The sequence below is a fragment of the Ornithodoros turicata genome, chromosome 6 (assembly GCF_037126465.1).
Source record: "Ornithodoros turicata isolate Travis chromosome 6, ASM3712646v1, whole genome shotgun sequence".
Taxonomy (NCBI): domain Eukaryota; kingdom Metazoa; phylum Arthropoda; class Arachnida; order Ixodida; family Argasidae; genus Ornithodoros; species Ornithodoros turicata.
In genome coordinates this window covers 13447026-13459048 of record NC_088206.1, presented here as the reverse complement: position 1 = coordinate 13459048, position 12023 = coordinate 13447026, and the positions used below count along the sequence as shown (strand labels likewise).

Below are 12023 nucleotides of genomic sequence, written 5' to 3'. Positions count from 1 at the left end.
CGTGCGCTGGACTGCTGACGATAAATAGCTCCAGTACAGTGCTGTGTCTTCGTCTTTCTCTTGTCAGTGTTTCATACTGTTACTCGTACACAATTCAATTCAGCATCACTTCACATCATAGACCATCACTCAACATCACAATGACTCATTCTTCATGATGTGATCATGAATGATGTCTACAATGGCCATCACGAGTGAATTTGGCGACCTATATGTGTTACAGAGATTATCCACTTTTCTCTTCCATGTACGAGATGAGGAACAACGGCAGCACTCGTCACGTAAGGACCCAGCAGATGAAATGGAGCACGGTACTCAAGCTACGCATAAATCTGGCAGGAAGTCATCTTTACATAAGGGCTCAGTAGAACGACCTTTTAAGTTGTAGCTTCAGTGATCCAACTGTTGACGACTGGCTACTGTTCAGACAAGTGAATGTGTTTGACAGTTTCTTTTTTTTTTTTTCTGCATCTACTCAACTATACCCAGCTGGGGTACACCCGCTGCGAGATCGACCTATAGGGGGCGACACCATCACCTTACTATAGTGTGGATAACATGGCGGCCAGTGTTCGGGGTTGATGGTTCGTTTCCGTAATTCTCGCGTATATTCACCGGAACATCACAAGTGCCGCGATGGTACGATACTGTTCGGTTCCTCAATGCTCCACCTGCTGCACTGAACGCGGAATAAACGTAAGCAGACGACATAAGGAAGCTATCCACCCGCACTACGGTAGTTCATCGTATCTCCGCAGCGCGCCGACACCGTTCAATTTCGGAAATTCCACAAGGAGATCCTGCTGAAAATGTGCAGCTAAATGAAAAAAAAAAAAATGAAAAAATCAAAAATCAAAAATAATAAGCTCCAAGACTCGAAACTGAACTTACCCTAAAGACATAGGTAGTCTTGAAATGTACACAAGTGCTCACGTCTTATGGAATCACATTCACGAAGAAATAAGAATGAAAGAGCTTTGAAAGTGTCTCTGCTGCGCGAAGGCTTGTGTACCACACCTCCTTTAACACATGCACGTGAACAAAGAATGCATCCACACGCACGGCCTAGCAATGCCAAACATTCCGGCAGATTATTACTTAAGAGGCGCACGTGTCGAGACCATATCACGTGACGTAACTGAATATCGCCACGGGGCATTGAAGGAAGAGAAAGAAACTGACACGCGTGGAATGTCATCAGCGATGGAGGATCAACTTCATATAAACAAACAAGCTGTTATGAACTCGGATTTCGGAGAAGAACACACTGGAGATTCATAGATCAGCCTCACAGGCATGACGGTAGCCTTAATGAGGAAATGGAGAGGGGTGAACTGTAATGTCGCGCTGTATAACTGCCGTCCATTGACACTGTCTGTGTGCACCACACATCAGCTTATCAACGGTCAGTCGAATGCACCAATAATCTTCCTGGAAACGTAAATCTGTTGTTCTTTTCTATGCAGCTATTCGTGATAGTTTAGGACATATGATGGACACAGGAGATTTGATGGAATCGGCATTGCGCGGTTCAATGGGAATTTGGTGGCAAATACTTATTCAATTTTGAATTATACGAACTGAAAGCGAAAACTCGATAAAAACTAAATTAAATGATCGACATATTCGAGCTCTCCTGATGGAGGGAAGATTCCGGCAACACTTCGAATTCGCAAACAGACGAATGCCTCGCAGTCCCATTTTGAAATTTGTCTGCACTTTGTTCAAATCAACAAATCAAATCAATCGGTCAACCAATCACATTTTAACGCTACCAACCGCCAAACATGAAACAACATCTGCTTCGTTAGGTCTTCTCTCATAGGAAAGCACGACAAGCTTACAGAAATACAAACTCACTTTCAGGCACAAAACTCTGTCGACCTCGTATTGCCGACCTCGTATTGTCGACCTCCGGAACATCGGAGCTGCACGTAACTTCCGAAAGCCCGGTCCATTTCTCTCACGTGTGCTACGACGATCGACTACCCATGGGGGAGGAAGACACCGACGTTCGAACTCACACACACACACCACTCCAAGTAGACAACCATGAGCCACAGAAATAGTCCTCCTTCAGAAGAAGGGGACAGACAACAAATTTAGAAAGTTGGCGGGTCGCGCAGGAGTCAAAATGTCTCCCGATTGCCAGGATATTTTGTTTTATTTTTCTTATTCCTTCGTGTGTATGTCTGTGTCCGTCTGTTTCTCTTGGGTTTTTCTCAAAGATGTTTTGCCGCACCGTTGTTACGTCATGACGAATGGCCAAAAGAGAACTCACTCAGACGAAATATGCGGGCAGGCCCTGTGACGTCATGGCATTTCGTGCATATCGGGACCAGTCTGCAGTTCGTGGTTGAGGGACGTGTTGCGGACAAGTAATGGCTTCTCACTGCCAATTTTATCAGCATGTTGCTATTTTTCACTTTCGGTTTCTTCTGCACTCAAAGAAATTAACCCTCCAGCGTCCTCCTGAAGTCGGCCCAGGACGCACACTAACCCCGTGCCTCCCCCTCCTTCTTACTGTCTTCCTTCCATATGTCTGCATCCGTACGACGCTCATCTTTTTATTTATTCATTTATTTAGACATACTGCAGCCACTGTCGTGGCTATCGCGGGAACGGGCACACAGATAGCCCGCAAAGACTTCTTCAAACCGGGTTTTCTAACTCACCCATCAATAGCATTCCATTCAGGGGCGGATTTAAGGGGGAAGCGGGTGGGGGTGACCGCCCCCCCCCCCATACGGTGGTGTTCCCTATGTAGAAACCCTATCTCCTGGACGATGCTGCGCCGCAAAGCACGAAATTTCCTTAAGACCGCCCCCTCCATGACAGACCCTTAAATCCGCCCCTGATTCCATTCCGTGAGCGGAGTGGTACAATATTCGGAGCATGTGTACCGCGGAGTGAAGAAGTTCCCGCGAAGACGAAGTATATGGGTCCTGAAAACTGATCTGTTTCTTTACAACTCCGCGTACGATATAGCCATAGCCTATAGCCATACTAGCTCATGGCCACAGTTGCGTCGCGGCGCCAACACAAGTATTAAAAGAAGTTACGGAAAAATTACTGGGATGGAACAAAAAGCGTGCTTCAAAACGCTTAATAGCCACATACAAAATGCGCGCGTTTCTAAAAAAAAGGCAACACTAACAGCAGTGAGAAATAATCCCGGCCAGGAAGCTGCAAGCAACCTTGCAAATGTGGATTGCAAATATTCGATGAAAGTTCAGTCAACAATGCAGTTCGGAACTGATTCAAGCGTGAGAACGTCAGCGACAAACTGCTGGGGCAAACTAGAGCCACTAAATAAGTTGACAGAATGGCGTAAATGCAGGCTAGTTGTGGATAAATTCCATGATAGGCAAGCCTGAGCGATGGGCCTTTGAGCCTTTGTGTTTGTGTTTGTTTACGTGTCTTGCCCATCGCTCAGGCTTGCCTATCATGGAATTTATTCACTAAAAAAGCTATACACTAAGTAAATGAGCCCAGCTTATTTAGTGACTCTGGGGCAATCGACACGTAATTTTACATTTAAATTGCACAACCGTGTACTGTCTAAGCTCACTCTCCACAAGAAGAGCAAGATCGACTTTTAGAGACGGCCTCAGTGCCTGTTCAATGGGACGCCCCCTGTTTTCTCTGTAGTGTGAACAACGCGGAAGTTCAAAAGAGCGCAATTTGACACGTGCATCCGCGGTGCTCGCTGTTCGCAATGAACGTCCGAGGAATTATGCTCGCGTCAAGAAAAAGAAACGCAAACACGATACCTCAGGGTCCGACGGTACAGGAGGTCGAGAAAACGCCTCACAACAGCAGCGGACATACTTTCACGCATGAACAACTTCGACTCCTGTCAGCCGTTCCAACGTTTCCTATGCCCAGAAAACGAGGAAAACCCCTTTTCTTTTAATTTGTGAACAAGGTAGAGACCAATTTCGTATATCAGTAGAATACTCGGTCAGCAGGAACTCGGGAATAGTTACATTGGAAAGCTAATTGGCAGCAGAATGTTTAATTTCAGAATACTGATGTTGATGGTGATGTGACAAAGAAAAAAAATGGGGATGTGAGTTTCGACGAAGTCGAACTGGCTACCCCAGTACGCTTACACACAGAAAGTACAAACAGATGATGAGATGATGAGAAAACAAAGAGATGATGAATAAAGCTGATAATGGACTTCATCATGTAGTTCAAAAGTTTCAACCAAGTGAGTGTTTAACCAAAATGTCGGAGTCGCAGGGGGCACACATAGCACACATTCAGCGAGTCATAGAATGTCCATAAGCCGGGTTGTATGTAGAAAATCTTTAAGTGCACTCAGCGCCTTGTCGGACGGTGCGACGGAGGACCTAACAGTTTCGCGATGTCGAAGGCTCGGGAGTCCACAGAATACTACTGGATTCGGTTTAGAAGCTTAAATAGGAACGTAGCATTAACGAAACAATCCAGATTTACCTGGGCACACAAAACCATTCGAATCATCACTCCACCGACACCGGGTGAACGTTCCCCACAGCCGCGCCGTATTAGGATGACTCCCTCACTGGTCTGCATTTAATGCGGAGTGCCAGAGGACACTCAACCACATACTGCTCAGCTGCGAGCAATTCGCAGCAAGTCCTCCAGAATGCATTGGACAGTCACGACAACGGGCCTGCTCTGTGACTGGTCAGCTGCATGTCGACATAAGTTCCACTCTGTGCTGCCTGGGGTTTTTCCTGGGTTTTCCTCAGGCGTTGTAAGATATATGTCGGCAGAGTTCTCTTAGAAGTCGGCCCAGGACGCACATTCCCCGAGAGCGTAAGTCGTGACGTTGCCCATCTCTTTTTAGAACCCTTGGTAGCGAGATGTCACCAACGTAAGATTGCTGGAGCAGCCGGTTCAATGCAGAGTTGGGCCAACATTTCCGTGTTTTTCTCTTTTAAAACAAACAACGAGATCAGAACAAGTTCTTCAACCTGTGGATGAACAGATTACAGGTTGGAGCTTGCACCACTTCCTGTGGTAAACAGTTCCATTCGTAAACCGTATACGGAGAAAAAATGACTATTTAAAGCAATTCTTCTTAGCTGGTACGGATCTGAACTGGCGATTGTGACTGTATCGACTGTCCCCAGTAAAGACAGGGGTCACATAATTCTCAGCCTTTACTTTCAGTTTACTGTTTACACGAAGGAAAAATAATTTGAGACTGTCTATTCCACGCCTGTATTGCGGTAAAGTGGGTCCAAAGGATCGTTCCTTTAAAATTTATTAAAAGTTAATATCAGCGCTTTCTTCCGAATATTTTCGAGTTTGTCAATGTCCTCCCACGTGCATGGATCACAAATAACATCAGCGTATTCAAGTAAGGGGCACCACCTAAGTCTTGTTAGCAGTAGTATTCTTTTCCATGTCACGCGTTTGAGCTTGCGTCGTCATTATCGTTTAAAATGCCAGGTTGTTTCCCTCGCAGCTTTATGTCACATCTGCGGCGTCTACGACTCAACGTCGCCTTCACCCCTGTGTTCCGGGTTAAGCCCGATTACAGTAACACGGCGCTGTGCCCAGCTTGCCACACCCCAGCTACGATCCTCCATACCATCGAGGACTGCGACCGGTACACGAGTGAACGCCGGGTGTTTCGACGCCAACTTGAGCTCCTGGACCATCGACCATTCAGCTTGTCCAAAGTACTTGGCCCATTGAGTTCTCATGCGCATCAGTGCCGGGCTCTTCGCTCCCTTTTTGCTTTCATGCAAGCCACTGGACTCGTCGAAGAGCTCTAAAGAGAACTCCGACCTGTCGTCGCTTCGAGTTCATCATAATTCATCCTCGCATATTAAACGCTGTGAAGTGGGGTAGGGTCCCGTGACTACCACGGGGAAACATCTCACGTCATCACCACTTCTCCCTCATTCATTGTTGTTGTTGTTGCGTCGCAATGTCGAAAGTTTTAAGGAGGCTTTCCAAGCGATATGGGTTGCTTCAAGCACGGATTCTTTTGGCACAATACTAATACGATAACTGGCAGTATACCTGACGTCGACAGCATATCTTCGAGTTCGGACACAACACTGACAACAAGACAGACAACAATGGGGAAACAAGCAGGGAATGTACCCAAGCAGCCTGAAAGTCGAGTGCAACAGGGGTGGACGGGTAGGTGGATGGCCTTGAACAGACTCGTAAAACTAAAGAACATTGATAAGACACATACCGTCCACCCCTATTGCACTCGACTTTCGGTACATTGTGCTGCTTGGGTATTGACAATGCCTGGGCACGTCCTGTTCGTTGTTCTTTCTCTCTCTCTCTCTCTTTCTTCCTTTTTTGTTATTTTTGTCTATTGTCTGTTCCACAAACTCATGAATGTCATGTTTACAGTATCTTTTACAGCGACGTGTGGGTGCGCAGTGTCTCCCAGATATCGCGGCGCGGTGAGTCACGGAAGAAGCGCGCTGCGAAGGTGACGTCATGCCAGGTTGGGTATCATGTAAGGTATGGTGATGCAGGTGGCGAGAGAGTGGAAAGCACAAGACGTCAGGCCTTCCTCCAGAAAGGCTCCGCCGAGGAAGGTTCTTAGTGAAGGTTCGTGTTTTGTGTACACTTGTAATACGAATCCGTTCAGAAAAGATGGTAAAGATTCCTAAACATCTGAACAGGGCCGTTCGGAGTTGCAATACATTTGTGAGAGATAATTTCGAAATATTAACCCCCCCGCACCCCCCCACCCCCGAAGTGACCTACGACCAATTCGGGTTAAACCCGATTTCTCCCCGAATTCCAGTCACTATGAAATCCTCAAGTGACGTTTCCACTGAAGACGAACAAAGGTCGTCACGTGTAACACATGTAAGAATGGGTCACTTACGTTCCCAGCAATACACCCAGGTGTGTCAACACTGTCTATGCCTTCGGGGATTACCGCTGGAAGGTCACGACCCCGCAAAAAAACAGAAAAAAGAGAGATCAGGAAAGGACTTGATAGACAAGAGGAGAAACAAAAACACCCGAAGGCGCAATTATCGCCCGATTTCTCCCCGAATTACGGATTTAAAAATAGCGCCCGATTTTTACCCCCCGTACCTGAGAAAGGCATTTAACCCGAAAAAGTAACTCCCTAATTATACGTTAAGAACCTTCAAACACAGAGAAAGAATCGTGTTAAGGTCTGCACACAACGCGTAGCGACACAAATGTCGCTGTATTTCAGCTGCGAGTTCCAAAGGTTGCAAAGCAACTCGGAATATTTTTTTATCTGTATGTGAAAAGAAAGTAACAGAAAGCGACTGTAAAAAGACAGTAAATTGTTTGGAAGGCGTACAAAATACGGGATCTCGAAACGAAAAGCGTGTGGGCGTTTTTCAAGGTCACATTCGTCCAAATGCTCGTAACTAGCTCGGAAGTGGTGGGCTCGAATCCTACCACCGGTTGCACTGTCTAAGGTTTTCCCTGGGTTTTCCGAAGACTTTCCAGACGAATGTCGGCACAGTTCCCCCTGAAGTCGGCCCAGGACGCATACTAACCCCCCCTGTCCCCCACTCCTTCCTGCTGTCCTCTCTCCATCTGTCCACATCTGTACGCTGCTCACACAGCCACAGCTGCTTCGCGGCGTAAACACGGAATTAAAAATAAAAATCTGTCTGCATCACTAATCCAGCACGTATTCGAACGAAACACTGGCCTTTCCAATTTCATTTAGGGCAATCAGTAAACCTGCAGCCAATTCCGACATGTGGCGTTCCCATATGTAATGGACACCAAAAGGGTTCCCACCATGCACGTAATTGGATAACGTCATAAAACTCCGGCGATGACGCATTTGTGATTAACTAAAAGCAGGATGGACGGCTGACCCCATCGTGCAGCTCATCCTGTTTAGAGGGTATTGTATTAACTTTGAGTGGCACTCCCCGCGTAAATAATTGAGCCAGCTTAATAGATTCGACAGTAGTTCGATACACCCGGAGGTTTTGTATTGTTTCAGTCTATTCATCATCATCCAATTTATCTGTTGTTGTTGTTGTTGTTAGTCTATTCTCAGCAGCATTCTGCAAGACGCTAGGCCAAATGTTTGACATTTTACGACACGTTTTGTAGATACCTGAATAACAATAATCATTCGGGGCTTATATATGTCGCGAGACAACTGCGATGAGATATCTGAAGCTTTCTTGTCTATATCTGAAGCAACTATGTTATTTGTCCTTTTGTGAGCGTTATCCTGGTCATCCTGAAAACACGTCGCTAAACATTTGATGGTCCAAACGTACTGACCTATGTGCAAGTTTCACAATATACAGAAGGGTCTTTTGTAAGACACTCCCCTATATATACGGTGCATTGTAGAAAAAACATAATATCAAATGGCATGTTCTGCAGACACAACCATTTCATTTTTTTTTTTTCATCTATTCAGAACGGAGTTGTAGGTGGTTAAATTTTTCCCAACCACCACTTTCAACACGATTACTACACCTTTCTATCGAGCCTACGCAATAAAGACGGGAGTCTGTTTACAAAAAAATGTCCCCTTTTACACGCTGAAAGAGATAGGAAAAAAATCGCTGTGTACACCCGCACCATTCCCAACTCAGCGTTTAAAATACGAGTAGCAACGCTCACAAGCGCTGTAAATTCGAAATATACTTAACGCGGTCGAAGGTTTATTTTTGAAACGCTGTAGATTCCCCAATAGTCCATGTGTAGGAAAGCGGTCTCTCCTTACGTATAAATCACGCGCAAGACACAAACAGAGCACTGCGCACAGTCCACAACCACCACGCTATCCTTTACGTACGCAAAGGCGACAGCGTACGTTACCCTAAAACTCACTATTATTTAATGACCCAAACACGCGAAATACGACATCGTCATAACGCAGAACGAGACAGAAGTATTCATCGCAATTTTCTGAGCACCTCCGTGGAAAAGCAGGCACGCGTGCTGTTGTATGCGTTCGCTATAAAATGTATTACGAAACCAAAGCAGGCAGAACGAAAAGGGCACAATAGAATGGTACATCCGTCTTCGTTTATCAAGGACGAACCGAATGCGTCGCGTTGTATACCTGAGAGGAAAGCCAAACGAAAATCTTACGATTTCAAGACCGGAAGTTACGCAGCAGAAGCACTTGCGACGTCACGACGTTTCCTGATCGTTAAGCAGACGACAGCAAGATCGCTTTCTTTCTCTGTTTCTTTTTTGCAGCATGCGCGAAAGATGAAACGTACAACCGAGAAACTACAACACTGCCTGAATTCCTGGGGATATTTAAAGACGACAAGCATCGAATGGAAGAGTAAACCCAAGCAGCACAATGTACTGAAAGTCAATTGCAATAGGGGTGGCCGGTATGCGTTTTATCAATGTTCTTCAGTTTCAGAATTCTGTTCAAGGCCTTCCACCTACCCCTCCACCCCTATTTCACTCGACTTACAGTACATTGTGCTGCTTGGGAAGCCATTTAGTTGCCCAAACGAGATCTGGAAGTGGGTCGTATTATTGCTTGAATTATGTGCATTTTACTGGGTGTTTTGTTAGCTTCACGTTTTGTTCACGTGACTTACTTTCTGATGCGCATGACACCACAAATACAGAATGACCTGACAATGTACTCCGTTTTATAGGCAAATAGCAAGGGAGATAAAAACCGCTTATCAGAGTCGAGAGACAATATTCATAAAACCGTTTGTTTCGCTGTACATCACACACAATCGGAACAGTACCTGAATCATGCAGCTATTTAAAAGCGATAAAACCCCAGTGCTGGGTTAAAAAGGACAAATGACAGAACAAGTAAAAGACACACGACGACACTGAACTGTCAACCACACGTTGTTCAATGCAGCTATTTTTTCGGTAGAGGTAAACCAGAATAAACCATCTTTTAGTAGATCGAAATGTGTTCACGATAACGGATCAGACAACATGTAAAGCCGGTCCCCTTATTCCTCTGAATTGTTGTTGCTGATACCACGTTGCTGACCTTCGGTTGAACAGGTACCGTTATCGTATTGTTTTCGTAAAACAACGACAACTCTAATTTTAGATGATGAATGGAGAGTTTCATCGTCAGGGGCGATACGCTACTCCAATGCTGGTGGTGATGTGGGGAATGAAATAATGACCCCCCTCACGATAAGTGAAGTGAAAAGGACATTGAGGGCAGAACGTTGGTGGGCTGGATTTGGATTTGGCCAGGGACCAAGCAATTTTGATAAAGAGAGGGGGCTAGAGTCCAGCTAATTAAGAGACCCGGAGAGTGCGGTTCGATGTGGCTTTTACAGCTTCTTCAGCTTCAGTGGCTTTACAGCTTACAGAGCACATTCTTCCTCGCAAATGTTAATTGTGCTATGCGGTAGCAAAAACGAATCAGACAAGTAAATATCACACTGCAGCAGGCATACGATGTGCCTCAAGATGACGCTACATCAGGTGTGTTACATGTATAGCGAAATTACCGCAAATAAACATTCCGCCTACGCCAATGATTCTCGGGTGAGTTTGCTAAAAGTGCTTGGAGGAAACGCCAGACCATAACATCAAACCAACTGATTTCCTCGTCTTTTAAAGCAATACGAATGCACGGTAAGGTACAATTCAGGATCGTGTTGAGCGCCCCATAGCGTCATTTTAAATATAAAACGGTCTCATCGAGCGAAAGCCCCATGAAAACCGACTGCACCAAATGCCGTTGATGCAGATAATATCAATACTTCGAATCAAATCCTTACATGCAACGCACCCTTTCACTGCGGGACTGTGACACCCAAAAACCGATAAACAGCTAACAACGTCCTCAGATACGCTGTCAGTGGTTGTCCAATGGGGTATATTTGACAGCATGTAACATGCAGACATGGAAGACAGATTACGTACATACCTTAACATAATGTTAGATCGAATATGAGAAGCACCTGTCCGAGTTCGTGCCGAAATAGCCGTTACGCATGGGACAGCACAGCACAGCAGACGACGCCAGAAGGGCGGCGCGCTACACCAGCTACACGCTGTGACGCTGTCGTCTGCTTCACGCATGTGCCACGACGCTTGCGCCACCGCGTGAATAATATAGAAACTAGACGCCGTGTTCTGCGAGCATGTATTTGCGCGTTCGTTTACAGCGATGTCCCTTTTAAAACGTTACGGTAACAGAGCACAGTTGATGTTTTGCGTTGATTACATTAATTTAGCTTTCGCAGGCGATGCTTGGCAGAAGCACAACATTGTACGGGTTCGGTCAGCTGGCTTGCGGAAAGTAAAGGTGGCATTTGCACGCGTGCACTTGCATGCGAATCAAAAAGAATTATCACCAGAGATGGAACAATAGGGCATGCTTCGGCATCTTAATTTTATTTATATATTTTTTGTCCTTTCTGCTATCGACGGAGCACAAACGAAGATGCATATTTTACGCTGACTGCAATTGTGACGGGAGTCAATATTCTACTGGGAAATATGATGACTGGAATAGCAAAACGTCACGAAAAACAACATATATTATTTCGGTAACCGTAGTTCCGCCGAGCAAGTGGCCTCCGTGTATGTGAATATGCAGCAAGGATACATATCACTACACGCAGTAAACGCGTAGGGATTAGGGTCAGGGTTTACGCAACGAAGTCACATTGCAGAATGCAACACCTATTACGTGTGCAGAAGTTCGTCAAATCGACCGAATCGGGCGCAATTACCATGCATGTAAACAATCATCTCGCTTGCAAAGCAGTCATCACTTCATTGGAAACGTTCATAATTTCGATAGTAACTGCAAACGCGCCCTCCCTAAAACATAGATGAATAATATAACCGAAAAAATAAAGAAGGATTTTTGCAAAAGTTCGCCAATACAGCGAACAAAACGCATGAATGGAAAGAGCGAACATAATCGTTACTCCGCTTGCTCCCATTTTTGCTTCGTCTACCATGTGTTCTGCGTGCATTTTGCTGCCTCATCCCCAGGCACACGAAATGTTCCAGCCACAACCAAATGCCTATACCCTCCAGAAAGAAAACGCAACGATGGATTT

At 45.5% G+C, this 12023-nt stretch overlaps 1 protein-coding gene across 1 annotated transcript in view; it reads right to left on the bottom strand.

Moving 5' to 3' along the window:
* LOC135399157 (FYVE, RhoGEF and PH domain-containing protein 2-like) overlaps positions 1-10988 on the bottom strand; it is a 30986-nt gene extending 19998 nt beyond the window's left edge. Inside the window, exon 1 of the mRNA XM_064630899.1 lies at positions 10877-10988. The gene's annotated coding sequence lies outside the window, so the exon portion shown is untranslated. The remainder of the gene's footprint in view (positions 1-10876) is intronic.
* Between the last annotated feature and the right edge of the window lie 1035 nt (positions 10989-12023).